The 27,324-nt window shown below is 45.7% G+C and overlaps 12 non-coding genes across 12 annotated transcripts; all 12 read left to right on the top strand.

Moving 5' to 3' along the window:
• The first annotated feature begins 1,021 nt into the window (after positions 1 to 1,021).
• LOC126356855 (small nucleolar RNA U3) lies at positions 1,022 to 1,228 on the top strand. Its single transcript, XR_007565870.1, has one exon. It is a non-coding gene; the product is annotated as a small nucleolar RNA U3 (small nucleolar RNA).
• A 936-nt stretch (positions 1,229 to 2,164) lies between these two features.
• Positions 2,165 to 2,283, top strand: LOC126357034 (U5 spliceosomal RNA). Its single transcript, XR_007566027.1, has one exon. It is a non-coding gene; the product is annotated as a U5 spliceosomal RNA (small nuclear RNA).
• A 2,569-nt stretch (positions 2,284 to 4,852) lies between these two features.
• On the top strand, positions 4,853 to 5,059 carry LOC126356854 (small nucleolar RNA U3). Its single transcript, XR_007565869.1, has one exon. It is a non-coding gene; the product is annotated as a small nucleolar RNA U3 (small nucleolar RNA).
• Positions 5,060 to 5,995: 936 nt separating this feature from the next.
• On the top strand, positions 5,996 to 6,114 carry LOC126357033 (U5 spliceosomal RNA). Its single transcript, XR_007566026.1, has one exon. It is a non-coding gene; the product is annotated as a U5 spliceosomal RNA (small nuclear RNA).
• A 2,569-nt stretch (positions 6,115 to 8,683) lies between these two features.
• On the top strand, positions 8,684 to 8,890 carry LOC126356852 (small nucleolar RNA U3). Its single transcript, XR_007565868.1, has one exon. It is a non-coding gene; the product is annotated as a small nucleolar RNA U3 (small nucleolar RNA).
• Positions 8,891 to 15,291: 6,401 nt separating this feature from the next.
• On the top strand, positions 15,292 to 15,410 carry LOC126357032 (U5 spliceosomal RNA). The gene has a single exon (XR_007566025.1). It is a non-coding gene; the product is annotated as a U5 spliceosomal RNA (small nuclear RNA).
• Positions 15,411 to 17,979: 2,569 nt separating this feature from the next.
• Positions 17,980 to 18,186, top strand: LOC126356851 (small nucleolar RNA U3). Its single transcript, XR_007565867.1, has one exon. It is a non-coding gene; the product is annotated as a small nucleolar RNA U3 (small nucleolar RNA).
• A 936-nt stretch (positions 18,187 to 19,122) lies between these two features.
• On the top strand, positions 19,123 to 19,241 carry LOC126357031 (U5 spliceosomal RNA). The gene has a single exon (XR_007566024.1). It is a non-coding gene; the product is annotated as a U5 spliceosomal RNA (small nuclear RNA).
• Positions 19,242 to 21,810: 2,569 nt separating this feature from the next.
• Positions 21,811 to 22,017, top strand: LOC126356850 (small nucleolar RNA U3). Its single transcript, XR_007565866.1, has one exon. It is a non-coding gene; the product is annotated as a small nucleolar RNA U3 (small nucleolar RNA).
• A 936-nt stretch (positions 22,018 to 22,953) lies between these two features.
• On the top strand, positions 22,954 to 23,072 carry LOC126357030 (U5 spliceosomal RNA). Its single transcript, XR_007566023.1, has one exon. It is a non-coding gene; the product is annotated as a U5 spliceosomal RNA (small nuclear RNA).
• Positions 23,073 to 25,647: 2,575 nt separating this feature from the next.
• On the top strand, positions 25,648 to 25,854 carry LOC126356849 (small nucleolar RNA U3). The gene has a single exon (XR_007565865.1). It is a non-coding gene; the product is annotated as a small nucleolar RNA U3 (small nucleolar RNA).
• A 936-nt stretch (positions 25,855 to 26,790) lies between these two features.
• Positions 26,791 to 26,909, top strand: LOC126357029 (U5 spliceosomal RNA). Its single transcript, XR_007566022.1, has one exon. It is a non-coding gene; the product is annotated as a U5 spliceosomal RNA (small nuclear RNA).
• The last annotated feature ends 415 nt before the right edge of the window (positions 26,910 to 27,324 follow it).

The following is a 27,324-nucleotide window of genomic DNA, read 5'->3' as shown; positions in this document are numbered from 1 at the left end:
AGTAGTTTTGTGGTTTTGTTTGCAAAGAAGTGCTCATGGGATGAAAGCACTGCTTGCGATTATTCTGAGATTGATGGCGGGATTGCTAAACATCTAGAGTTTTAGTAAGGGGCTAGTCGGAGTAGTTATATAGTTGTAAAATTATTTGATATTTGATGAGAAATTTCTTTATTCATAGCACATGGGCCATCATAGTTGAAGCATAAAGATGGGCATGGTATGCGTATAATGTCCTGACAGTGATGTTCATAGAGACTTGTTGTATACTTTGATTCTTCATCTGTTTAACAGTAACATTAAGAAATGTATTAGTGGAGCAAGTAGCTGTGAAATTACTGGTGTATGACTGATAGTATGGACGTGATGCTGAATGGAAGTGTTTGTTTAGCTGTGGGTGTTTTCATAATTGCCATGTGAGGAAAAGCAATACTCGTGGTAGGCGAAAAGAGATACAGAGAGAAACACATTAATTGCGTGTAGCGTGTATCAGCAGCTGTTGGGCGGGGTATCAAGTAAGACGCAAGGTGAAGCGAAAGAGGAAGTGGCCAAATATCGACAAGAGTTGGCACTGTTAGGGCGAGGTGAATACGCTATTGCGGTGCGAAAATTTTCGAAGAGAGAGGCGGTTTTAAAGAAAGCACAAGTGTCCTATGACTGCCCTCTTGTGTGTTTCTCTTTCAGTGACTATTTGGCATGTCTGCTTGCGCCATAGAATGCTACTGTATGTGCCCCAGGCCCCCATCTAGCGGCCGGAGCTGCAAGCGGTGTTTACATACAGTCTCGCCTGAGGCAATGGTCTCTGATTTCGGATGCAAAAAGCACTGGTAGCGCACAGAATAGTTGAGTGAGGAAAGGTTAGATCATGGCGGCCAAATAGGAGTAGAACTAGGTTCTTTGCAGAATGTCCGAGCTTAAGTAATTCTTCGATAAGTAAATCGCGAATGTGAAGAGTGTGTCGTATTCTCGTAGGGCGTGTTGACGGTCTCGTGGCATAAGTAGCGAGCGGTGATAGCTTGCAAGCAAGATCATACTTCACAGGATCATTTCTGTAGTATGTCTTCAACTCTCTCTAGTTCAAAGCTGGAGTAGACGCAACCACGATGATGAGTGGTAGCACTGTCCCTGAGCGTGAGGCATGCGACCGAGATTCATTGCATCTTGGTTGTAATCGATGATCGTTCACCACATTCTGAGGGATGTGGGAAGGGAGTAGCGCTTTCCGAGTGGTGGTTTTATTATAGATCAGAAGCATAAGTCATACTTTCGGTATCGTGACCCGCCGCGTTGCAGAAATGTTGTGGAAGGACTTTGATTGCGACATGTCATGAAAGCCTTGCGGAAGTTTCCCGAGTGGCACGGTGACGAGCCAGTTGATTTGTCCTGCTGCAAGTGCTAGGATTGGATGACAACGACGTACTTTGAGTTACAAGAATGAGTGAGCAGCACAAGCAGAGTGCAATTGATGACCATAAAAAGCTGACACACAACACAGTCTTGATAATGACCACTAATGCATGATGTACGAAACAATCAGGAGCAGCACGTTTGGCTAGAAAACATGAATTGAGTGATTTGCAAGGCACTGTTACCAGCAAGAAGGAATGCATGAAATTCGCAAATGAATAAGACTGGTTCAAATACTATCGACAGAAATTTTGTTTCTGTTGTCAGCTAGTATTAGTTGTGTGGGAGCAGGGGATATTTCCCTTGCACTACACATCTACATACACGTTGCGTCTGATGTGGCCTAGTTTCGCGTACAAAGAACTATCTAGTTGTCAGTTTTTTCAGTGAACGAGTGTGGTGGGGAGGAGAGAGATTAGTGTTAGATGCAGAGCACTGCGGGCAGTTGTGTGCCGAACGTTGTATGTCAAACGGTGGGTCGCCGACAGGAATTAGGCGTGCTGCCATCTGGCGGCAGGTGAGGTAATGAAGCAGCTTGGATGGTGACAGAAATGATGAAAATAGTTATGTAAAGAGTAATAGCGACCTCATTTGGCAGACACGTATTTCAGCGTTGGCAGTTAGTTTTGCGGTTTGTGCTTGCATAACACTGGAAGTCTGTTGACGGTAGAGAAGTGGACAAGAGGGAAAGAATTTTCCGCGTTCTCGCGCAGAAGTACTAGAGAAGCAGCCATAAGTATGGAAGTGAGTGCGTTGATCGGCACTCTGGTTTCCCTTCAAATCGAATAAATCTTTCGCCTTTTACTAAAGATTTCCGTGGAGGGGAACATTAAATGAGTCTGTAATGTATTTTTCGTAGTGCTCGGCTATTGCTGAGCCACAATCACAAGTAAAACGTAATGTAAGCAATAATGTGTGTAAATAGGAAGAGGTAGATTGTGTTGTGTGGAGTAGCGGAGCACGTTGGATCAGGTAGATGTTTTTGCTTGATTTGAAATTGTAACAGGCCATGTCGCAGTATAATGAAACAAGTACATTTGCCCTGAAATGGCGTGCAGTGTGTTAGACGATAGTGTAAAGAGAAAGAGAGCTATTTAATGTCTGAGTTGTATAAATGGCAGGAGACTAATCTGGAAATAGCATAAAGGAATTGTAATGTGAGTGGTGCTTGCGATAATGTATGGCAGGCAATATTGTGCAGAGGTGAAGGTGAATGCTTTGTATTGTGAAGAGTTGTTACATTTGTGTGTGTGTGAGGCACAAGAGGCATAATTGTGGAAACTCTTGGTGAACGCTTTCTATACCTCAGTGCTATATGGTTTAGTGTTTATTTGCACTTTAATTGCACAACAGCATATAAGCTGATATTTGGAAGTGAATGATGAATGATAGGCGTTGTAAGTAATACTGGTATGTGATTAGTAGATTGAGTTTTGAAACCCAAAATTATTTTTACTGCACAAGTTTGTGATTTGTGGGTATGGTGTGAGTGAGATTTGGGTTGAAGATGGTGGATAGTTGGTCAGGATGAGTATTTCAATTGTTTTCAAGAGAGTGGATAATAGTGGCACTGGATTGTTGCCATAATATGGCATTGGTTGTTTGTTCATAACAATGTACTCAGTTTTGTAGAAGATGTAGGTGGGAGGGAGACATTTGTTGAATATGACATAGATAGCTGGAAATGAATAGAGTAGCAATTTCCTGCTAGGTGTAGTTTGGGTATGATGTGATGTGCCTCAGTGAGATGTAAATCTTGAAATTGAAGGGTTGTTCCTAGGTACAGTCTTGGAAACTATGTATCTGCTGTTGACTCCAATGTTTTCAAGATTACTGGTGTACAAAATTGGCCAGACTTTGCAGTTTCTTCTTCAGTAAATCAGTGGAAGGTGGTGCAGATAATGGTAAAAATGTTCATAGTGTCCTGTGAGTTGTTGATGCTGCTTGTCTTTTTTGATTGACCCAGCCATACACAGAGGTGGTGCATACTTGGCTTGAGAAGAGTTAATGATGAAATACCAGGACAGTGCTCACAACGAAGCTCCTTCCCCTGCATTGTAGTTTCCCTCCTCAGGTATAGAGTGACATGATATTGGCAGAGGATGTGGAGATAATCACTTTGATCAGGCTGTTTGTGGTTTGAAGGCTCTTTTACCAGAATCCGTTCATGGTGATAACTGTGTTCTCTGGTGGAACATGATGAGAACATTGTGTGAAGTGCATAGAAGTAGCTATTTGAGTATGTATGAAAATGTCAGGCAACCACTGTTACTCCTAAATTTCTGTGGAATTAAGTTTTCTGTGTGTGTTTGAAAATCCCAGAGGTTCAAGTTGGCTGTTTATATGTTGCAAGCGAAAAAGTTTTTGAGTAAACTGGGGCACTAGCATTAGTTCCCTGTTCACTGTGACAAGGAAGCTAGTATAAAAAGTAGTTTTGTGGTTTTGTTTGCAAAGAAGTGCTCATGGGATGAAAGCACTGCTTGCGATTATTCTGAGATTGATGGCGGGATTGCTAAACATCTAGAGTTTTAGTAAGGGGCTAGTCGGAGTAGTTATATAGTTGTAAAATTATTTGATATTTGATGAGAAATTTCTTTATTCATAGCACATGGGCCATCATAGTTGAAGCATAAAGATGGGCATGGTATGCGTATAATGTCCTGACAGTGATGTTCATAGAGACTTGTTGTATACTTTGATTCTTCATCTGTTTAACAGTAACATTAAGAAATGTATTAGTGGAGCAAGTAGCTGTGAAATTACTGGTGTATGACTGATAGTATGGACGTGATGCTGAATGGAAGTGTTTGTTTAGCTGTGGGTGTTTTCATAATTGCCATGTGAGGAAAAGCAATACTCGTGGTAGGCGAAAAGAGATACAGAGAGAAACACATTAATTGCGTGTAGCGTGTATCAGCAGCTGTTGGGCGGGGTATCAAGTAAGACGCAAGGTGAAGCGAAAGAGGAAGTGGCCAAATATCGACAAGAGTTGGCACTGTTAGGGCGAGGTGAATACGCTATTGCGGTGCGAAAATTTTCGAAGAGAGAGGCGGTTTTAAAGAAAGCACAAGTGTCCTATGACTGCCCTCTTGTGTGTTTCTCTTTCAGTGACTATTTGGCATGTCTGCTTGCGCCATAGAATGCTACTGTATGTGCCCCAGGCCCCCATCTAGCGGCCGGAGCTGCAAGCGGTGTTTACATACAGTCTCGCCTGAGGCAATGGTCTCTGATTTCGGATGCAAAAAGCACTGGTAGCGCACAGAATAGTTGAGTGAGGAAAGGTTAGATCATGGCGGCCAAATAGGAGTAGAACTAGGTTCTTTGCAGAATGTCAGAGCTTAAGTAATTCTTCGATAAGTAAATCGCGAATGTGAAGAGTGTGTCGTATTCTCGTAGGGCGTGTTGACGGTCTCGTGGCATAAGTAGCGAGCGGTGATAGCTTGCAAGCAAGATCATACTTCACAGGATCATTTCTGTAGTATGTCTTCAACTCTCTCTAGTTCAAAGCTGGAGTAGACGCAACCACGATGATGAGTGGTAGCACTGTCCCTGAGCGTGAGGCATGCGACCGAGATTCATTGCATCTTGGTTGTAATCGATGATCGTTCACCACATTCTGAGGGATGTGGGAAGGGAGTAGCGCTTTCCGAGTGGTGGTTTTATTATAGATCAGAAGCATAAGTCATACTTTCGGTATCGTGACCCGCCGCGTTGCAGAAATGTTGTGGAAGGACTTTGATTGCGACATGTCATGAAAGCCTTGCGGAAGTTTCCCGAGTGGCACGGTGACGAGCCAGTTGATTTGTCCTGCTGCAAGTGCTAGGATTGGATGACAACGACGTACTTTGAGTTACAAGAATGAGTGAGCAGCACAAGCAGAGTGCAATTGATGACCATAAAAAGCTGACACACAACACAGTCTTGATAATGACCACTAATGCATGATGTACGAAACAATCAGGAGCAGCACGTTTGGCTAGAAAACATGAATTGAGTGATTTGCAAGGCACTGTTACCAGCAAGAAGGAATGCATGAAATTCGCAAATGAATAAGACTGGTTCAAATACTATCGACAGAAATTTTGTTTCTGTTGTCAGCTAGTATTAGTTGTGTGGGAGCAGGGGATATTTCCCTTGCACTACACATCTACATACACGTTGCGTCTGATGTGGCCTAGTTTCGCGTACAAAGAACTATCTAGTTGTCAGTTTTTTCAGTGAACGAGTGTGGTGGGGAGGAGAGAGATTAGTGTTAGATGCAGAGCACTGCGGGCAGTTGTGTGCCGAACGTTGTATGTCAAACGGTGGGTCGCCGACAGGAATTAGGCGTGCTGCCATCTGGCGGCAGGTGAGGTAATGAAGCAGCTTGGATGGTGACAGAAATGATGAAAATAGTTATGTAAAGAGTAATAGCGACCTCATTTGGCAGACACGTATTTCAGCGTTGGCAGTTAGTTTTGCGGTTTGTGCTTGCATAACACTGGAAGTCTGTTGACGGTAGAGAAGTGGACAAGAGGGAAAGAATTTTCCGCGTTCTCGCGCAGAAGTACTAGAGAAGCAGCCATAAGTATGGAAGTGAGTGCGTTGATCGGCACTCTGGTTTCCCTTCAAATCGAATAAATCTTTCGCCTTTTACTAAAGATTTCCGTGGAGGGGAACATTAAATGAGTCTGTAATGTATTTTTCGTAGTGCTCGGCTATTGCTGAGCCACAATCACAAGTAAAACGTAATGTAAGCAATAATGTGTGTAAATAGGAAGAGGTAGATTGTGTTGTGTGGAGTAGCGGAGCACGTTGGATCAGGTAGATGTTTTTGCTTGATTTGAAATTGTAACAGGCCATGTCGCAGTATAATGAAACAAGTACATTTGCCCTGAAATGGCGTGCAGTGTGTTAGACGATAGTGTAAAGAGAAAGAGAGCTATTTAATGTCTGAGTTGTATAAATGGCAGGAGACTAATCTGGAAATAGCATAAAGGAATTGTAATGTGAGTGGTGCTTGCGATAATGTATGGCAGGCAATATTGTGCAGAGGTGAAGGTGAATGCTTTGTATTGTGAAGAGTTGTTACATTTGTGTGTGTGTGAGGCACAAGAGGCATAATTGTGGAAACTCTTGGTGAACGCTTTCTATACCTCAGTGCTATATGGTTTAGTGTTTATTTGCACTTTAATTGCACAACAGCATATAAGCTGATATTTGGAAGTGAATGATGAATGATAGGCGTTGTAAGTAATACTGGTATGTGATTAGTAGATTGAGTTTTGAAACCCAAAATTATTTTTACTGCACAAGTTTGTGATTTGTGGGTATGGTGTGAGTGAGATTTGGGTTGAAGATGGTGGATAGTTGGTCAGGATGAGTATTTCAATTGTTTTCAAGAGAGTGGATAATAGTGGCACTGGATTGTTGCCATAATATGGCATTGGTTGTTTGTTCATAACAATGTACTCAGTTTTGTAGAAGATGTAGGTGGGAGGGAGACATTTGTTGAATATGACATAGATAGCTGGAAATGAATAGAGTAGCAATTTCCTGCTAGGTGTAGTTTGGGTATGATGTGATGTGCCTCAGTGAGATGTAAATCTTGAAATTGAAGGGTTGTTCCTAGGTACAGTGTTGGAAACTATGTATCTGCTGTTGACTCCAATGTTTTCAAGATTACTGGTGTACAAAATTGGCCAGACTTTGCAGTTTCTTCTTCAGTAAATCAGTGGAAGGTGGTGCAGATAATGGTAAAAATGTTCATAGTGTCCTGTGAGTTGTTGATGCTGCTTGTCTTTTTTGATTGACCCAGCCATACACAGAGGTGGTGCATACTTGGCTTGAGAAGAGTTAATGATGAAATACCAGGACAGTGCTCACAACGAAGCTCCTTCCCCTGCATTGTAGTTTCCCTCCTCAGGTATAGAGTGACATGATATTGGCAGAGGATGTGGAGATAATCACTTTGATCAGGCTGTTTGTGGTTTGAAGGCTCTTTTACCAGAATCCGTTCATGGTGATAACTGTGTTCTCTGGTGGAACATGATGAGAACATTGTGTGAAGTGCATAGAAGTAGCTATTTGAGTATGTATGAAAATGTCAGGCAACCACTGTTACTCCTAAATTTCTGTGGAATTAAGTTTTCTGTGTGTGTTTGAAAATCCCAGAGGTTCAAGTTGGCTGTTTATATGTTGCAAGCGAAAAAGTTTTTGAGTAAACTGGGGCACTAGCATTAGTTCCCTGTTCACTGTGACAAGGAAGCTAGTATAAAAAGTAGTTTTGTGGTTTTGTTTGCAAAGAAGTGCTCATGGGATGAAAGCACTGCTTGCGATTATTCTGAGATTGATGGCGGGATTGCTAAACATCTAGAGTTTTAGTAAGGGGCTAGTCGGAGTAGTTATATAGTTGTAAAATTATTTGATATTTGATGAGAAATTTCTTTATTCATAGCACATGGGCCATCATAGTTGAAGCATAAAGATGGGCATGGTATGCGTATAATGTCCTGACAGTGATGTTCATAGAGACTTGTTGTATACTTTGATTCTTCATCTGTTTAACAGTAACATTAAGAAATGTATTAGTGGAGCAAGTAGCTGTGAAATTACTGGTGTATGACTGATAGTATGGACGTGATGCTGAATGGAAGTGTTTGTTTAGCTGTGGGTGTTTTCATAATTGCCATGTGAGGAAAAGCAATACTCGTGGTAGGCGAAAAGAGATACAGAGAGAAACACATTAATTGCGTGTAGCGTGTATCAGCAGCTGTTGGGCGGGGTATCAAGTAAGACGCAAGGTGAAGCGAAAGAGGAAGTGGCCAAATATCGACAAGAGTTGGCACTGTTAGGGCGAGGTGAATACGCTATTGCGGTGCGAAAATTTTCGAAGAGAGAGGCGGTTTTAAAGAAAGCACAAGTGTCCTATGACTGCCCTCTTGTGTGTTTCTCTTTCAGTGACTATTTGGCATGTCTGCTTGCGCCATAGAATGCTACTGTATGTGCCCCAGGCCCCCATCTAGCGGCCGGAGCTGCAAGCGGTGTTTACATACAGTCTCGCCTGAGGCAATGGTCTCTGATTTCGGATGCAAAAAGCACTGGTAGCGCACAGAATAGTTGAGTGAGGAAAGGTTAGATCATGGCGGCCAAATAGGAGTAGAACTAGGTTCTTTGCAGAATGTCCGAGCTTAAGTAATTCTTCGATAAGTAAATCGCGAATGTGAAGAGTGTGTCGTATTCTCGTAGGGCGTGTTGACGGTCTCTTGGCATAAGTAGCGAGCGGTGATAGCTTGCAAGCAAGATCATACTTCACAGGATCATTTCTGTAGTATGTCTTCAACTCTCTCTAGTTCAAAGCTGGAGTAGACGCAACCACGATGATGAGTGGTAGCACTGTCCCTGAGCGTGAGGCATGCGACCGAGATTCATTGCATCTTGGTTGTAATCGATGATCGTTCACCACATTCTGAGGGATGTGGGAAGGGAGTAGCGCTTTCCGAGTGGTGGTTTTATTATAGATCAGAAGCATAAGTCATACTTTCGGTATCGTGACCCGCTGCGTTGCAGAAGTGTTGTGGAAGGACTTTGATTGCGACATGTCATGAAAGCCTTGCGGAAGTTTCCCGAGTGGCACGGTGACGAGCCAGTTGATTTGTCCTGCTGCAAGTGCTAGGATTGGATGACAACGACGTACTTTGAGTTACAAGAATGAGTGAGCAGCACAAGCAGAGTGCAATTGATGACCATAAAAAGCTGACACACAACACAGTCTTGATAATGACCACTAATGCATGATGTACGAAACAATCAGGAGCAGCACGTTTGGCTAGAAAACATGAATTGAGTGATTTGCAAGGCACTGTTACCAGCAAGAAGGAATGCATGAAATTCGCAAATGAATAAGACTGGTTCAAATACTATCGACAGAAATTTTGTTTCTGTTGTCAGCTAGTATTAGTTGTGTGGGAGCAGGGGATATTTCCCTTGCACTACACATCTACATACACGTTGCGTCTGATGTGGCCTAGTTTCGCGTACAAAGAACTATCTAGTTGTCAGTTTTTTCAGTGAACGAGTGTGGTGGGGAGGAGAGAGATTAGTGTTAGATGCAGAGCACTGCGGGCAGTTGTGTGCCGAACGTTGTATGTCAAACGGTGGGTCGCCGACAGGAATTAGGCGTGCTGCCATCTGGCGGCAGGTGAGGTAATGAAGCAGCTTGGATGGTGACAGAAATGATGAAAATAGTTATGTAAAGAGTAATAGCGACCTCATTTGGCAGACACGTATTTCAGCGTTGGCAGTTAGTTTTGCGGTTTGTGCTTGCATAACACTGGAAGTCTGTTGACGGTAGAGAAGTGGACAAGAGGGAAAGAATTTTCCGCGTTCTCGCGCAGAAGTACTAGAGAAGCAGCCATAAGTATGGAAGTGAGTGCGTTGATCGGCATTCATTCTTCGGCGGACCTCGGAAGAGTTCCGCCCTTCGATACCTTGCAGAGTACTGCTACGTATCGAAGTGCTAGGGCTTCGCAGAAGTCGCAGTCGCAGTCGCAGTCGCAGTCGCAGTTCCGGAACCGCCAGCAGCAGCAGCAGCAGCAGCAGCAGTTTCCAGTGCCGCCAGTTTTGCAGTAGCAGTCGTCGCCGGACCCAGCCGCAGCTTCCGGACCCAGCCGCCGCCGCCGCCGCCGCCGCCGCAGCTTCCGGCCCCCGCCGCCGCCGCCGCCGCCGCCGCCGCCGCAGCTTCCGGCCCCCGCCGCCGCCGCCGCCGCCGCCGCCGCCAGGACCCAGTGCTTCGTCTTCCTCTCCTGCTTTCGTTGTCGTCGCTACTCTCGTCTTCGTCTTTGCCTTCATCCTTTCGCTCCTCGACGTCTCTCATCTGTCATCTGTAATCTGTTCCTGACTTTGTCCCTTGTCTGTCCCCATTCTTCTTTTCTGTGTTTCCAGTTTTCCTTACTGCCATCATGACCACCCCCACCACCACCGCCACTACCACCGCCATCGTCTATACGACGCCCTCCCTCGCTGCCACTACTCTTACTTGGTGTGCTCAGTCGCCCCCGTCCTACTATATCCCGCCCCTCCTCACCCTTCCCACCCCAGCTCCCTTTGTCGCCCCATCCCCTGCTCCTTCTCCCCAAGCCTCCACACACGACCCCTTTCCCCCACTCCCCCACACCACTCATGCGGCCCCTGCCAGGGTTGTGTCTCGTCGGGCTACGACCCATGCCGCACCATCGCCGGCGCCAGCACCACCACCTGCAGCAGCGCCACAACCAGCAGCAGCACCAACAGCAGCACCAACAGCGGCACCAGCACCAGCACCGACACCGGGACCTGCCGCTTCCCGTCATCTCCCCGTCACTCCTGTGCCCCACGCCTCCTCCCATCCTGTCCCCGCTGTTAAGCGTCCCAGTGGCACCCCCGCCTCCTCTGCACCCAAGAAGTCCCAGCATCTTCCCCCTCCCCCACCCCTAGATGCCATGGATGTCTCCCCTCCAGCCCCCTCTACTTCCTCTTCTAACTCCCCCTCCTACAAGTATCTCCTCTCCCGTCCTGATCCCTCTCTCCTGGAGGCCCGCAACCTGACCTTGCTCCTCCGCCAATACTTCCCTGCAGCCCCCATCTCCCTTCTTACCCCCCGTAGGGACTCTGTCTTGATCACCTCCCCAAGCCCTACCCTACACTCCGACATCCTCTCCCGAATTCCTCTCACCCGATTTGGACCTAATGCCTCCCTTGCCCCTGCTCCTTCCCCTTCCTCCCCCCGTCAACCCCAACCCCCACGTCGCCCGCCGACCCTCACCGCCGTGATCACTCGGCTTAGCCCGACGATCACGGAGGAAGAGGTGCTGGCGGAGTTGAAGGCCCACCCGTACCTGGAGGTGCGAGCTGTTCGCCGCATTTTCAACTCTGTGGGCCCCACTCGCCTTATGCGAGTTTTCTCCGAACACGCTCCCTCCATCGACCATCTCCTTAAGGAGGGTGCCCTCCTCTTCCACCGCCGGTATAAGGTTGACCCCTCCCGCTCCCCACCACAATCCATTCGCTGCCAGAGGTGTCTGCGTTATAACGCACACCCAACATCAGAGTGCCGCGAGGCCCCAGTCTGCCCGCATTGTAAGCAAGCGCACTTCCTCCGGCAGTGCCCCAACCTTCAGTCTCCTCCCTCCTGCAATACCTGCAACCTCCAACACCCTACCTACTCCCAGAAATGCAAGGCTCGACCTCCTCCATCCGCTCCTGAACTCACTGTTCCTCTCCGCCCTTTGGATGACCCCACCCCTCCTGGCAATTCCCTCCGTCCTCCCCCCACCGCAGAGGACATCATCAGGTTCGTCACAATAGTGCTCCAGAACGTCCATCCCTTTCAGCGTCCCCACACCCTCCACCAGATTTCCCTCGCTGCCCGTTCCGTGTTCCACCTCAACACCTACGCCACCTATTCCCACAACCAGGCCCATTTCACCTTCTCCCGTCTCGACACCCTCGTTTAAATTCCCATTATGGCACGACAGCACCGTATCCTGTTCAATAACATCCGCTCCCTTCCCACCAACAAGCACCTCCTTATGCATACCCTTACGACCCACCGTGTGGATGCCTTCCTTCTGAACGAAACCTTTCTTCAGCCCCACCACACCGTCCACACCTCGCCCTACCTCCTTCACCGGTCTGACAATCCACTCCAGATAGCGCGTGGCGGAGTTGCCATTGGCCACCACCGCCAGATCCCTGTCCGGCTCCAACCCCTCCTTCCTGACCCCACAGAACACTTGATCCTTAGTCTCTTCTTCCCCGGCCTTACCCTTACCTGTGCCACCATCTATGTCCGCCCCGCTGCACCTATTCCTTTCGACTTCCTTTCCCACATCGACCGTACCTTCTCCTCCTACGTGATCGCCGCCGACCTTAACATCCATAGTCGTTCTGCCGCCCAGTTACGGCGGTGGCATCGGTTCCTTGCCACCCTCCAAGGCGACGTCCTTCCAATTCCCCAACACACCCGCCCTGAATCCAATACCACTCCCGATGTCGTCCTAGCCTCCCCCACCCTGCTTGGCCGCATAGCGGTGGACGTCCTTGATCCCATTGGCAGTGACCATCTCCCTGTCCTCCTCACTGTATCAGACGGTCGTCGCCCCCGTCCCGACCCGCGCCATGACCCTCCCCCGAAATATGTCCATGACTACTCCCGTGCCAACTGGAATGCCTACCGGGACTCCCTTGCTCTCCAGGTCGATAGCCACCCCCTCACCTACCACCAACCTGATGACGTTACCCGTGCTGCCTCCTTTCTCCAGCAGACCTTGTCTGAGGCCGTGGAGGCCCACGTCCCTACCATTGCCATCCATCCGCACCGCCCCACCTTACCCCCACAGGCCGTCCTTCTCCTGCGTGAATCCCGCCGGCTCTACCGTGCCTTCCTTCACACACGTGACCAGGACACACTACGACGCCACCGGCAACTACAGCGACACATCAGGAACTTACTCACGGCAAAGAAACGCCGGGACTGGCGACAGACATGCACCCGTCTTAATGCCACCTTACCTATCAACTCGTCCAAGTACTGGTCAGCCTTCCGCCGCCTTACCGGATCTAAACCCTCTCCCTACTACCCTCTCCTTCATGATGACCACCCCTTCCCTGATGCCCTTAGTAAGGCCAACCATTTCGCCTCCTACCTCTCCGATATCCTTACCATCCCTGACGATCCCCAGTTCGATTATTCCCTCTTTCCTGATGTCCGTGATCGAACTGATACCTCTGTCCCCCCGCTTGCTCCTGGCTTCCAGTACTTGGACAACATCACACACACAGAACTAAATACCCCAATCACCACTCAAGATATCATTGCTACACTTCGCCCTAAACGCAACACTGCTCCCGGTCACGATCGTGTTACTTACCGTCACCTCCGTGAAGCTCCTGCCTCCTTCCTCTCCACATTGGCCAGGCTCTACAATGTGGTCCTGTCCACCGGCTACTACCCCGACCTGTGGAAAACCTCCCGGATCCTGATGTTCCTCAAGCCCGACAAACCGCCTTCCGCTGTCTCCTCCTACCGTCCCATCAGCCTTACCTCGGTCTTCAGCAAGGTCCTGGAATCCATTCTTACCCGCCGCCTACACAAGCACCTTCACCAACACCGCCTCCTCCCCCCTACCCAATGTGGCTTTCGGCCGTCCTTCTCAGCCGATGACCTCCTCCTTCACCTCACTCACCTCCTCTCCGAACAACTCAATTCCCGTCGTTCCGCCATCTTCCTTTCCCTCGACCTCGAACGCGCATATGACCGTGTGTGGCATTCCGGTCTCCTTTTCAAGCTCCAAACCTTTGCTCTTCCTCTCAACTATGTCCGTCTGGTCGCTTCCTTCCTTTCCCACCGTCCTTCCTATGTCACCATCCACAACACTGATTCCTACACCTTCTACCCCTCCGCCGGTGTGCCCCAAGGTTCCGTCCTTTCCCCTCTTCTCTACCTCCTTTACACGGCAGACATGCCTCCACCTGCACCTCCCCTACACCTTCTCCAGTACGCCGATGACACTGCCTTCCTTGCCCTCGCTCCCACCCTGCAACGCTCCCAGCACCTTCTCCAATCCTATCTTGACCGGTTCACCACTTGGTGTAACCAGTGGTTGCTCAAGGTCAATCCTTCCAAGACCCAGGCGATCATTGTAGGCAAAACCACTCGTTCCTTCCGTCTCCTTGATTTCTATCTTACTATTTATGGCCGTCCCATCACCCTCACACCTACTCTCAAGTACCTTGGTGTCACCCTCGACCGTCGCCTCTCCTGGAACCCACATCTCCGGACGATCCAAGCCAAGGCACGCTCCCGCCTCCGCCTCCTTAAGCTCCTTTCTGGCCGTACATGGGGTCTGGACCCTTCCACCATCCTCTACACCTACAAGTCCCTCATCCGTCCTATCCTTTGCTATGCTCATCCCGCCTGGATCTCTGCCCCTCCTACCTTCTACAAGTCCATTCAGATCCTAGAACGCCATGCGCTCCGCCTCGCCTATCGCATCCGTCTCCCTTCCCCCACGCGGATCCTCTATGACCTGATTCCCTTCCCGCACCTCCTCCTTTTCCTCGAACGGTTACGGATCCTCTACACCTCCCGCAAGCTTGATCCTCCACACCCTCTTGTCTCTCCCATCCTCTCCCACCCCAACCCGCTGCCGCGCCTGCATTCCTATATCCCACCTGCTCTCCATCTTTACACCCTCCACACCCTCTCCCACGGTGGCTTCCGTCAACTCCCCCTCCCTGATGATGCCCTCCTCCCCTCCATCTACCCCTCCTACCAACTTTGAGCCTTACCTTCCCTCTCCTCTCCTTTTCCTGTGGGCACCCTCTCTCCCTTCTCTCCCTCCCTCCCCTCCCCTTTCTCCTTGGGCTTCCACTCCCCCTACCCTCCCCCTTCTCCTCCATCCCTCTCCTCCACTGGCATCTTCCCCTCCCCCTCTCTCTCCTCTTCCCCACACCTTTTCCCCTTGGCAGGCCACGACTCTGCTGTCTTCCATCAGTTACTTTCATCGTCCTACGCCGAAGACCATCGCATGTGTTTGTGCCTCGACTCTCCTGCAGTGTGTTTGTGTTTCGTCGTTTGTGCTCCGCTGGTTCACGTGTGGCCATCTGCCATCTGCGTTTGTGCACCGTGTTTCTCCGCTTTTATCCATTGTACTACGCACGTGACCGACTCCGTTTTAACTCTGTTTTGTCTACTGTTTGTACCCCGCCGTCTTGATTGTTTTTATATCTCACTCATCTCTGTTCTGTGTATACTCTGAGGCCGAAGAGCGGCATACTTGGTCCGCTGCCGGCCTACCTGTTTGTCACAGGTATTAAAATCACAATAAAGGAAAAAAAAAAAAAAAAAAAAAAAAAAAGCGTTGATCGGCACTCTGGTTTCCCTTCAAATCGAATAAATCTTTCGCCTTTTACTAAAGATTTCCGTGGAGGGGAACATTAAATGAGTCTGTAATGTATTTTTCGTAGTGCTCGGCTATTGCTGAGCCACAATCACAAGTAAAACGTAATGTAAGCAATAATGTGTGTAAATAGGAAGAGGTAGATTGTGTTGTGTGGAGTAGCGGAGCACGTTGGATCAGGTAGATGTTTTTGCTTGATTTGAAATTGTAACAGGCCATGTCGCAGTATAATGAAACAAGTACATTTGCCCTGAAATGGCGTGCAGTGTGTTAGACGATAGTGTAAAGAGAAAGAGAGCTATTTAATGTCTGAGTTGTATAAATGGCAGGAGACTAATCTGGAAATAGCATAAAGGAATTGTAATGTGAGTGGTGCTTGCGATAATGTATGGCAGGCAATATTGTGCAGAGGTGAAGGTGAATGCTTTGTATTGTGAAGAGTTGTTACATTTGTGTGTGTGTGAGGCACAAGAGGCATAATTGTGGAAACTCTTGGTGAACGCTTTCTATACCTCAGTGCTATATGGTTTAGTGTTTATTTGCACTTTAATTGCACAACAGCATATAAGCTGATATTTGGAAGTGAATGATGAATGATAGGCGTTGTAAGTAATACTGGTATGTGATTAGTAGATTGAGTTTTGAAACCCAAAATTATTTTTACTGCACAAGTTTGTGATTTGTGGGTATGGTGTGAGTGAGATTTGGGTTGAAGATGGTGGATAGTTGGTCAGGATGAGTATTTCAATTGTTTTCAAGAGAGTGGATAATAGTGGCACTGGATTGTTGCCATAATATGGCATTGGTTGTTTGTTCATAACAATGTACTCAGTTTTGTAGAAGATGTAGGTGGGAGGGAGACATTTGTTGAATATGACATAGATAGCTGGAAATGAATAGAGTAGCAATTTCCTGCTAGGTGTAGTTTGGGTATGATGTGATGTGCCTCAGTGAGATGTAAATCTTGAAATTGAAGGGTTGTTCCTAGGTACAGTCTTGGAAACTATGTATCTGCTGTTGACTCCAATGTTTTCAAGATTACTGGTGTACAAAATTGGCCAGACTTTGCAGTTTCTTCTTCAGTAAATCAGTGGAAGGTGGTGCAGATAATGGTAAAAATGTTCATAGTGTCCTGTGAGTTGTTGATGCTGCTTGTCTTTTTTGATTGACCCAGCCATACACAGAGGTGGTGCATACTTGGCTTGAGAAGAGTTAATGATGAAATACCAGGACAGTGCTCACAACGAAGCTCCTTCCCCTGCATTGTAGTTTCCCTCCTCAGGTATAGAGTGACATGATATTGGCAGAGGATGTGGAGATAATCACTTTGATCAGGCTGTTTGTGGTTTGAAGGCTCTTTTACCAGAATCCATTCATAGTGATAACTGTGTTCTCTGGTGGAACATGATGAGAACATTGTGTGAAGTGCATAGAAGTAGCTATTTGAGTATGTATGAAAATGTCAGGCAACCACTGTTACTCCTAAATTTCTGTGGAATTAAGTTTTCTGTGTGTGTTTGAAAATCCCAGAGGTTCAAGTTGGCTGTTTATATGTTGCAAGCGAAAAAGTTTTTGAGTAAACTGGGGCACTAGCATTAGTTCCCTGTTCACTGTGACAAGGAAGCTAGTATAAAAAGTAGTTTTGTGGTTTTGTTTGCAAAGAAGTGCTCATGGGATGAAAGCACTGCTTGCGATTATTCTGAGATTGATGGCGGGATTGCTAAACATCTAGAGTTTTAGTAAGGGGCTAGTCGGAGTAGTTATATAGTTGTAAAATTATTTGATATTTGATGAGAAATTTCTTTATTCATAGCACATGGGCCATCATAGTTGAAGCATAAAGATGGGCATGGTATGCGTATAATGTCCTGACAGTGATGTTCATAGAGACTTGTTGTATACTTTGATTCTTCATCTGTTTAACAGTAACATTAAGAAATGTATTAGTGGAGCAAGTAGCTGTGAAATTACTGGTGTATGACTGATAGTATGGACGTGATGCTGAATGGAAGTGTTTGTTTAGCTGTGGGTGTTTTCATAATTGCCATGTGAGGAAAAGCAATACTCGTGGTAGGCGAAAAGAGATACAGAGAGAAACACATTAATTGCGTGTAGCGTGTATCAGCAGCTGTTGGGCGGGGTATCAAGTAAGACGCAAGGTGAAGCGAAAGAGGAAGTGGCCAAATATCGACAAGAGTTGGCACTGTTAGGGCGAGGTGAATACGCTATTGCGGTGCGAAAATTTTCGAAGAGAGAGGCGGTTTTAAAGAAAGCACAAGTGTCCTATGACTGCCCTCTTGTGTGTTTCTCTTTCAGTGACTATTTGGCATGTCTGCTTGCGCCATAGAATGCTACTGTATGTGCCCCAGGCCCCCATCTAGCGGCCGGAGCTGCAAGCGGTGTTTACATACAGTCTCGCCTGAGGCAATGGTCTCTGATTTCGGATGCAAAAAGCACTGGTAGCGCACAGAATAGTTGAGTGAGGAAAGGTTAGATCATGGCGGCCAAATAGGAGTAGAACTAGGTTCTTTGCAGAATGTCCGAGCTTAAGTAATTCTTCGATAAGTAAATCGCGAATGTGAAGAGTGTGTCGTATTCTCGTAGGGCGTGTTGACGGTCTCGTGGCATAAGTAGCGAGCGGTGATAGCTTGCAAGCAAGATCATACTTCACAGGATCATTTCTGTAGTATGTCTTCAACTCTCTCTAGTTCAAAGCTGGAGTAGACGCAACCACGATGATGAGTGGTAGCACTGTCCCTGAGCGTGAGGCATGCGACCGAGATTCATTGCATCTTGGTTGTAATCGATGATCGTTCACCACATTCTGAGGGATGTGGGAAGGGAGTAGCGCTTTCCGAGTGGTGGTTTTATTATAGATCAGAAGCATAAGTCATACTTTCGGTATCGTGACCCGCCGCGTTGCAGAAATGTTGTGGAAGGACTTTGATTGCGACATGTCATGAAAGCCTTGCGGAAGTTTCCCGAGTGGCACGGTGACGAGCCAGTTGATTTGTCCTGCTGCAAGTGCTAGGATTGGATGACAACGACGTACTTTGAGTTACAAGAATGAGTGAGCAGCACAAGCAGAGTGCAATTGATGACCATAAAAAGCTGACACACAACACAGTCTTGATAATGACCACTAATGCATGATGTACGAAACAATCAGGAGCAGCACGTTTGGCTAGAAAACATGAATTGAGTGATTTGCAAGGCACTGTTACCAGCAAGAAGGAATGCATGAAATTCGCAAATGAATAAGACTGGTTCAAATACTATCGACAGAAATTTTGTTTCTGTTGTCAGCTAGTATTAGTTGTGTGGGAGCAGGGGATATTTCCCTTGCACTACACATCTACATACACGTTGCGTCTGATGTGGCCTAGTTTCGCGTACAAAGAACTATCTAGTTGTCAGTTTTTTCAGTGAACGAGTGTGGTGGGGAGGAGAGAGATTAGTGTTAGATGCAGAGCACTGCGGGCAGTTGTGTGCCGAACGTTGTATGTCAAACGGTGGGTCGCCGACAGGAATTAGGCGTGCTGCCATCTGGCGGCAGGTGAGGTAATGAAGCAGCTTGGATGGTGACAGAAATGATGAAAATAGTTATGTAAAGAGTAATAGCGACCTCATTTGGCAGACACGTATTTCAGCGTTGGCAGTTAGTTTTGCGGTTTGTGCTTGCATAACACTGGAAGTCTGTTGACGGTAGAGAAGTGGACAAGAGGGAAAGAATTTTCCGCGTTCTCGCGCAGAAGTACTAGAGAAGCAGCCATAAGTATGGAAGTGAGTGCGTTGATCGGCACTCTGGTTTCCCTTCAAATCGAATAAATCTTTCGCCTTTTACTAAAGATTTCCGTGGAGGGGAACATTAAATGAGTCTGTAATGTATTTTTCGTAGTGCTCGGCTATTGCTGAGCCACAATCACAAGTAAAACGTAATGTAAGCAATAATGTGTGTAAATAGGAAGAGGTAGATTGTGTTGTGTGGAGTAGCGGAGCACGTTGGATCAGGTAGATGTTTTTGCTTGATTTGAAATTGTAACAGGCCATGTCGCAGTATAATGAAACAAGTACATTTGCCCTGAAATGGCGTGCAGTGTGTTAGACGATAGTGTAAAGAGAAAGAGAGCTATTTAATGTCTGAGTTGTATAAATGGCAGGAGACTAATCTGGAAATAGCATAAAGGAATTGTAATGTGAGTGGTGCTTGCGATAATGTATGGCAGGCAATATTGTGCAGAGGTGAAGGTGAATGCTTTGTATTGTGAAGAGTTGTTACATTTGTGTGTGTGTGAGGCACAAGAGGCATAATTGTGGAAACTCTTGGTGAACGCTTTCTATACCTCAGTGCTATATGGTTTAGTGTTTATTTGCACTTTAATTGCACAACAGCATATAAGCTGATATTTGGAAGTGAATGATGAATGATAGGCGTTGTAAGTAATACTGGTATGTGATTAGTAGATTGAGTTTTGAAACCCAAAATTATTTTTACTGCACAAGTTTGTGATTTGTGGGTATGGTGTGAGTGAGATTTGGGTTGAAGATGGTGGATAGTTGGTCAGGATGAGTATTTCAATTGTTTTCAAGAGAGTGGATAATAGTGGCACTGGATTGTTGCCATAATATGGCATTGGTTGTTTGTTCATAACAATGTACTCAGTTTTGTAGAAGATGTAGGTGGGAGGGAGACATTTGTTGAATATGACATAGATAGCTGGAAATGAATAGAGTAGCAATTTCCTGCTAGGTGTAGTTTGGGTATGATGTGATGTGCCTCAGTGAGATGTAAATCTTGAAATTGAAGGGTTGTTCCTAGGTACAGTCTTGGAAACTATGTATCTGCTGTTGACTCCAATGTTTTCAAGATTACTGGTGTACAAAATTGGCCAGACTTTGCAGTTTCTTCTTCAGTAAATCAGTGGAAGGTGGTGCAGATAATGGTAAAAATGTTCATAGTGTCCTGTGAGTTGTTGATGCTGCTTGTCTTTTTTGATTGACCCAGCCATACACAGAGGTGGTGCATACTTGGCTTGAGAAGAGTTAATGATGAAATACCAGGACAGTGCTCACAACGAAGCTCCTTCCCCTGCATTGTAGTTTCCCTCCTCAGGTATAGAGTGACATGATATTGGCAGAGGATGTGGAGATAATCACTTTGATCAGGCTGTTTGTGGTTTGAAGGCTCTTTTACCAGAATCCATTCATAGTGATAACTGTGTTCTCTGGTGGAACATGATGAGAACATTGTGTGAAGTGCATAGAAGTAGCTATTTGAGTATGTATGAAAATGTCAGGCAACCACTGTTACTCCTAAATTTCTGTGGAATTAAGTTTTCTGTGTGTGTTTGAAAATCCCAGAGGTTCAAGTTGGCTGTTTATATGTTGCAAGCGAAAAAGTTTTTGAGTAAACTGGGGCACTAGCATTAGTTCCCTGTTCACTGTGACAAGGAAGCTAGTATAAAAAGTAGTTTTGTGGTTTTGTTTGCAAAGAAGTGCTCATGGGATGAAAGCACTGCTTGCGATTATTCTGAGATTGATGGCGGGATTGCTAAACATCTAGAGTTTTAGTAAGGGGCTAGTCGGAGTAGTTATATAGTTGTAAAATTATTTGATATTTGATGAGAAATTTCTTTATTCATAGCACATGGGCCATCATAGTTGAAGCATAAAGATGGGCATGGTATGCGTATAATGTCCTGACAGTGATGTTCATAGAGACTTGTTGTATACTTTGATTCTTCATCTGTTTAACAGTAACATTAAGAAATGTATTAGTGGAGCAAGTAGCTGTGAAATTACTGGTGTATGACTGATAGTATGGACGTGATGCTGAATGGAAGTGTTTGTTTAGCTGTGGGTGTTTTCATAATTGCCATGTGAGGAAAAGCAATACTCGTGGTAGGCGAAAAGAGATACAGAGAGAAACACATTAATTGCGTGTAGCGTGTATCAGCAGCTGTTGGGCGGGGTATCAAGTAAGACGCAAGGTGAAGCGAAAGAGGAAGTGGCCAAATATCGACAAGAGTTGGCACTGTTAGGGCGAGGTGAATACGCTATTGCGGTGCGAAAATTTTCGAAGAGAGAGGCGGTTTTAAAGAAAGCACAAGTGTCCTATGACTGCCCTCTTGTGTGTTTCTCTTTCAGTGACTATTTGGCATGTCTGCTTGCGCCATAGAATGCTACTGTATGTGCCCCAGGCCCCCATCTAGCGGCCGGAGCTGCAAGCGGTGTTTACATACAGTCTCGCCTGAGGCAATGGTCTCTGATTTCGGATGCAAAAAGCACTGGTAGCGCACAGAATAGTTGAGTGAGGAAAGGTTAGATCATGGCGGCCAAATAGGAGTAGAACTAGGTTCTTTGCAGAATGTCCGAGCTTAAGTAATTCTTCGATAAGTAAATCGCGAATGTGAAGAGTGTGTCGTATTCTCGTAGGGCGTGTTGACGGTCTCGTGGCATAAGTAGCGAGCGGTGATAGCTTGCAAGCAAGATCATACTTCACAGGATCATTTCTGTAGTATGTCTTCAACTCTCTCTAGTTCAAAGCTGGAGTAGACGCAACCACGATGATGAGTGGTAGCACTGTCCCTGAGCGTGAGGCATGCGACCGAGATTCATTGCATCTTGGTTGTAATCGATGATCGTTCACCACATTCTGAGGGATGTGGGAAGGGAGTAGCGCTTTCCGAGTGGTGGTTTTATTATAGATCAGAAGCATAAGTCATACTTTCGGTATCGTGACCCGCCGCGTTGCAGAAATGTTGTGGAAGGACTTTGATTGCGACATGTCATGAAAGCCTTGCGGAAGTTTCCCGAGTGGCACGGTGACGAGCCAGTTGATTTGTCCTGCTGCAAGTGCTAGGATTGGATGACAACGACGTACTTTGAGTTACAAGAATGAGTGAGCAGCACAAGCAGAGTGCAATTGATGACCATAAAAAGCTGACACACAACACAGTCTTGATAATGACCACTAATGCATGATGTACGAAACAATCAGGAGCAGCACGTTTGGCTAGAAAACATGAATTGAGTGATTTGCAAGGCACTGTTACCAGCAAGAAGGAATGCATGAAATTCGCAAATGAATAAGACTGGTTCAAATACTATCGACAGAAATTTTGTTTCTGTTGTCAGCTAGTATTAGTTGTGTGGGAGCAGGGGATATTTCCCTTGCACTACACATCTACATACACGTTGCGTCTGATGTGGCCTAGTTTCGCGTACAAAGAACTATCTAGTTGTCAGTTTTTTCAGTGAACGAGTGTGGTGGGGAGGAGAGAGATTAGTGTTAGATGCAGAGCACTGCGGGCAGTTGTGTGCCGAACGTTGTATGTCAAACGGTGGGTCGCCGACAGGAATTAGGCGTGCTGCCATCTGGCGGCAGGTGAGGTAATGAAGCAGCTTGGATGGTGACAGAAATGATGAAAATAGTTATGTAAAGAGTAATAGCGACCTCATTTGGCAGACACGTATTTCAGCGTTGGCAGTTAGTTTTGCGGTTTGTGCTTGCATAACACTGGAAGTCTGTTGACGGTAGAGAAGTGGACAAGAGGGAAAGAATTTTCCGCGTTCTCGCGCAGAAGTACTAGAGAAGCAGCCATAAGTATGGAAGTGAGTGCGTTGATCGGCACTCTGGTTTCCCTTCAAATCGAATAAATCTTTCGCCTTTTACTAAAGATTTCCGTGGAGGGGAACATTAAATGAGTCTGTAATGTATTTTTCGTAGTGCTCGGCTATTGCTGAGCCACAATCACAAGTAAAACGTAATGTAAGCAATAATGTGTGTAAATAGGAAGAGGTAGATTGTGTTGTGTGGAGTAGCGGAGCACGTTGGATCAGGTAGATGTTTTTGCTTGATTTGAAATTGTAACAGGCCATGTCGCAGTATAATGAAACAAGTACATTTGCCCTGAAATGGCGTGCAGTGTGTTAGACGATAGTGTAAAGAGAAAGAGAGCTATTTAATGTCTGAGTTGTATAAATGGCAGGAGACTAATCTGGAAATAGCATAAAGGAATTGTAATGTGAGTGGTGCTTGCGATAATGTATGGCAGGCAATATTGTGCAGAGGTGAAGGTGAATGCTTTGTATTGTGAAGAGTTGTTACATTTGTGTGTGTGTGTGTGTGAGGCACAAGAGGCATAATTGTGGAAACTCTTGGTGAACGCTTTCTATACCTCAGTGCTATATGGTTTAGTGTTTATTTGCACTTTAATTGCACAACAGCATATAAGCTGATATTTGGAAGTGAATGATGAATGATAGGCGTTGTAAGTAATACTGGTATGTGATTAGTAGATTGAGTTTTGAAACCCAAAATTATTTTTACTGCACAAGTTTGTGATTTGTGGGTATGGTGTGAGTGAGATTTGGGTTGAAGATGGTGGATAGTTGGTCAGGATGAGTATTTCAATTGTTTTCAAGAGAGTGGATAATAGTGGCACTGGATTGTTGCCATAATATGGCATTGGTTGTTTGTTCATAACAATGTACTCAGTTTTGTAGAAGATGTAGGTGGGAGGGAGACATTTGTTGAATATGACATAGATAGCTGGAAATGAATAGAGTAGCAATTTCCTGCTAGGTGTAGTTTGGGTATGATGTGATGTGCCTCAGTGAGATGTAAATCTTGAAATTGAAGGGTTGTTCCTAGGTACAGTCTTGGAAACTATGTATCTGCTGTTGACTCCAATGTTTTCAAGATTAATGGTGTACAAAATTGGCCAGACTTTGCAGTTTCTTCTTCAGTAAATCAGTGGAAGGTGGTGCAGATAATGGTAAAAATGTTCATAGTGTCCTGTGAGTTGTTGATGCTGCTTGTCTTTTTTGATTGACCCAGCCATACACAGAGGTGGTGCATACTTGGCTTGAGAAGAGTTAATGATGAAATACCAGGACAGTGCTCACAACGAAGCTCCTTCCCCTGCATTGTAGTTTCCCTCCTCAGGTATAGAGTGACATGATATTGGCAGAGGATGTGGAGATAATCACTTTGATCAGGCTGTTTGTGGTTTGAAGGCTCTTTTACCAGAATCCGTTCATGGTGATAACTGTGTTCTCTGGTGGAACATGATGAGAACATTGTGTGAAGTGCATAGAAGTAGCTATTTGAGTATGTATGAAAATGTCAGGCAACCACTGTTACTCCTAAATTTCTGTGGAATTAAGTTTTCTGTGTGTGTTTGAAAATCCCAGAGGTTCAAGTTGGCTGTTTATATGTTGCAAGCGAAAAAGTTTTTGAGTAAACTGGGGCACTAGCATTAGTTCCCTGTTCACTGTGACAAGGAAGCTAGTATAAAAAGTAGTTTTGTGGTTTTGTTTGCAAAGAAGTGCTCATGGGATGAAAGCACTGCTTGCGATTATTCTGAGATTGATGGCGGGATTGCTAAACATCTAGAGTTTTAGTAAGGGGCTAGTCGGAGTAGTTATATAGTTGTAAAATTATTTGATATTTGATGAGAAATTTCTTTATTCATAGCACATGGGCCATCATAGTTGAAGCATAAAGATGGGCATGGTATGCGTATAATGTCCTGACAGTGATGTTCATAGAGACTTGTTGTATACTTTGATTCTTCATCTGTTTAACAGTAACATTAAGAAATGTATTAGTGGAGCAAGTAGCTGTGAAATTACTGGTGTATGACTGATAGTATGGACGTGATGCTGAATGGAAGTGTTTGTTTAGCTGTGGGTGTTTTCATAATTGCCATGTGAGGAAAAGCAATACTCGTGGTAGGCGAAAAGAGATACAGAGAGAAACACATTAATTGCGTGTAGCGTGTATCAGCAGCTGTTGGGCGGGGTATCAAGTAAGACGCAAGGTGAAGCGAAAGAGGAAGTGGCCAAATATCGACAAGAGTTGGCACTGTTAGGGCGAGGTGAATACGCTATTGCGGTGCGAAAATTTTCGAAGAGAGAGGCGGTTTTAAAGAAAGCACAAGTGTCCTATGACTGCCCTCTTGTGTGTTTCTCTTTCAGTGACTATTTGGCATGTCTGCTTGCGCCATAGAATGCTACTGTATGTGCCCCAGGCCCCCATCTGTCGGCCGGAGCTGCAAGCGGTGTTTACATACAGTCTCGCCTGAGGCAATGGTCTCTGATTTCGGATGCAAAAAGCACTGGTAGCGCACAGAATAGTTGAGTGAGGAAAGGTTAGATCATGGCGGCCAAATAGGAGTAGAACTAGGTTCTTTGCAGAATGTCCGAGCTTAAGTAATTCTTCGATAAGTAAATCGCGAATGTGAAGAGTGTGTCGTATTCTCGTAGGGCGTGTTGACGGTCTCGTGGCATAAGTAGCGAGCGGTGATAGCTTGCAAGCAAGATCATACTTCACAGGATCATTTCTGTAGTATGTCTTCAACTCTCTCTAGTTCAAAGCTGGAGTAGACGCAACCACGATGATGAGTGGTAGCACTGTCCCTGAGCGTGAGGCATGCGACCGAGATTCATTGCATCTTGGTTGTAATCGATGATCGTTCACCACATTCTGAGGGATGTGGGAAGGGAGTAGCGCTTTCCGAGTGGTGGTTTTATTATAGATCAGAAGCATAAGTCATACTTTCGGTATCGTGACCCGCCGCGTTGCAGAAATGTTGTGGAAGGACTTTGATTGCGACATGTCATGAAAGCCTTGCGGAAGTTTCCCGAGTGGCACGGTGACGAGCCAGTTGATTTGTCCTGCTGCAAGTGCTAGGATTGGATGACAACGACGTACTTTGAGTTACAAGAATGAGTGAGCAGCACAAGCAGAGTGCAATTGATGACCATAAAAAGCTGACACACAACACAGTCTTGATAATGACCACTAATGCATGATGTACGAAACAATCAGGAGCAGCACGTTTGGCTAGAAAACATGAATTGAGTGATTTGCAAGGCACTGTTACCAGCAAGAAGGAATGCATGAAATTCGCAAATGAATAAGACTGGTTCAAATACTATCGACAGAAATTTTGTTTCTGTTGTCAGCTAGTATTAGTTGTGTGGGAGCAGGGGATATTTCCCTTGCACTACACATCTACATACACGTTGCGTCTGATGTGGCCTAGTTTCGCGTACAAAGAACTATCTAGTTGTCAGTTTTTTCAGTGAACGAGTGTGGTGGGGAGGAGAGAGATTAGTGTTAGATGCAGAGCACTGCGGGCAGTTGTGTGCCGAACGTTGTATGTCAAACGGTGGGTCGCCGACAGGAATTAGGCGTGCTGCCATCTGGCGGCAGGTGAGGTAATGAAGCAGCTTGGATGGTGACAGAAATGATGAAAATAGTTATGTAAAGAGTAATAGCGACCTCATTTGGCAGACACGTATTTCAGCGTTGGCAGTTAGTTTTGCGGTTTGTGCTTGCATAACACTGGAAGTCTGTTGACGGTAGAGAAGTGGACAAGAGGGAAAGAATTTTCCGCGTTCTCGCGCAGAAGTACTAGAGAAGCAGCCATAAGTATGGAAGTGAGTGCGTTGATCGGCACTCTGGTTTCCCTTCAAATCGAATAAATCTTTCGCCTTTTACTAAAGATTTCCGTGGAGGGGAACATTAAATGAGTCTGTAATGTATTTTTCGTAGTGCTCGGCTATTGCTGAGCCACAATCACAAGTAAAACGTAATGTAAGCAATAATGTGTGTAAATAGGAAGAGGTAGATTGTGTTGTGTGGAGTAGCGGAGCACGTTGGATCAGGTAGATGTTTTTGCTTGATTTGAAATTGTAACAGGCCATGTCGCAGTATAATGAAACAAGTACATTTGCCCTGAAATGGCGTGCAGTGTGTTAGACGATAGTGTAAAGAGAAAGAGAGCTATTTAATGTCTGAGTTGTATAAATGGCAGGAGACTAATCTGGAAATAGCATAAAGGAATTGTAATGTGAGTGGTGCTTGCGATAATGTATGGCAGGCAATATTGTGCAGAGGTGAAGGTGAATGCTTTGTATTGTGAAGAGTTGTTACATTTGTGTGTGTGTGTGTGTGTGAGGCACAAGAGGCATAATTGTGGAAACTCTT

This window comes from Schistocerca gregaria, chromosome 3 (genome assembly GCF_023897955.1).
Source record: "Schistocerca gregaria isolate iqSchGreg1 chromosome 3, iqSchGreg1.2, whole genome shotgun sequence".
Classification (NCBI taxonomy): domain Eukaryota; kingdom Metazoa; phylum Arthropoda; class Insecta; order Orthoptera; family Acrididae; genus Schistocerca; species Schistocerca gregaria.
This window is presented reverse-complemented; position numbering and strand designations above follow the sequence as displayed.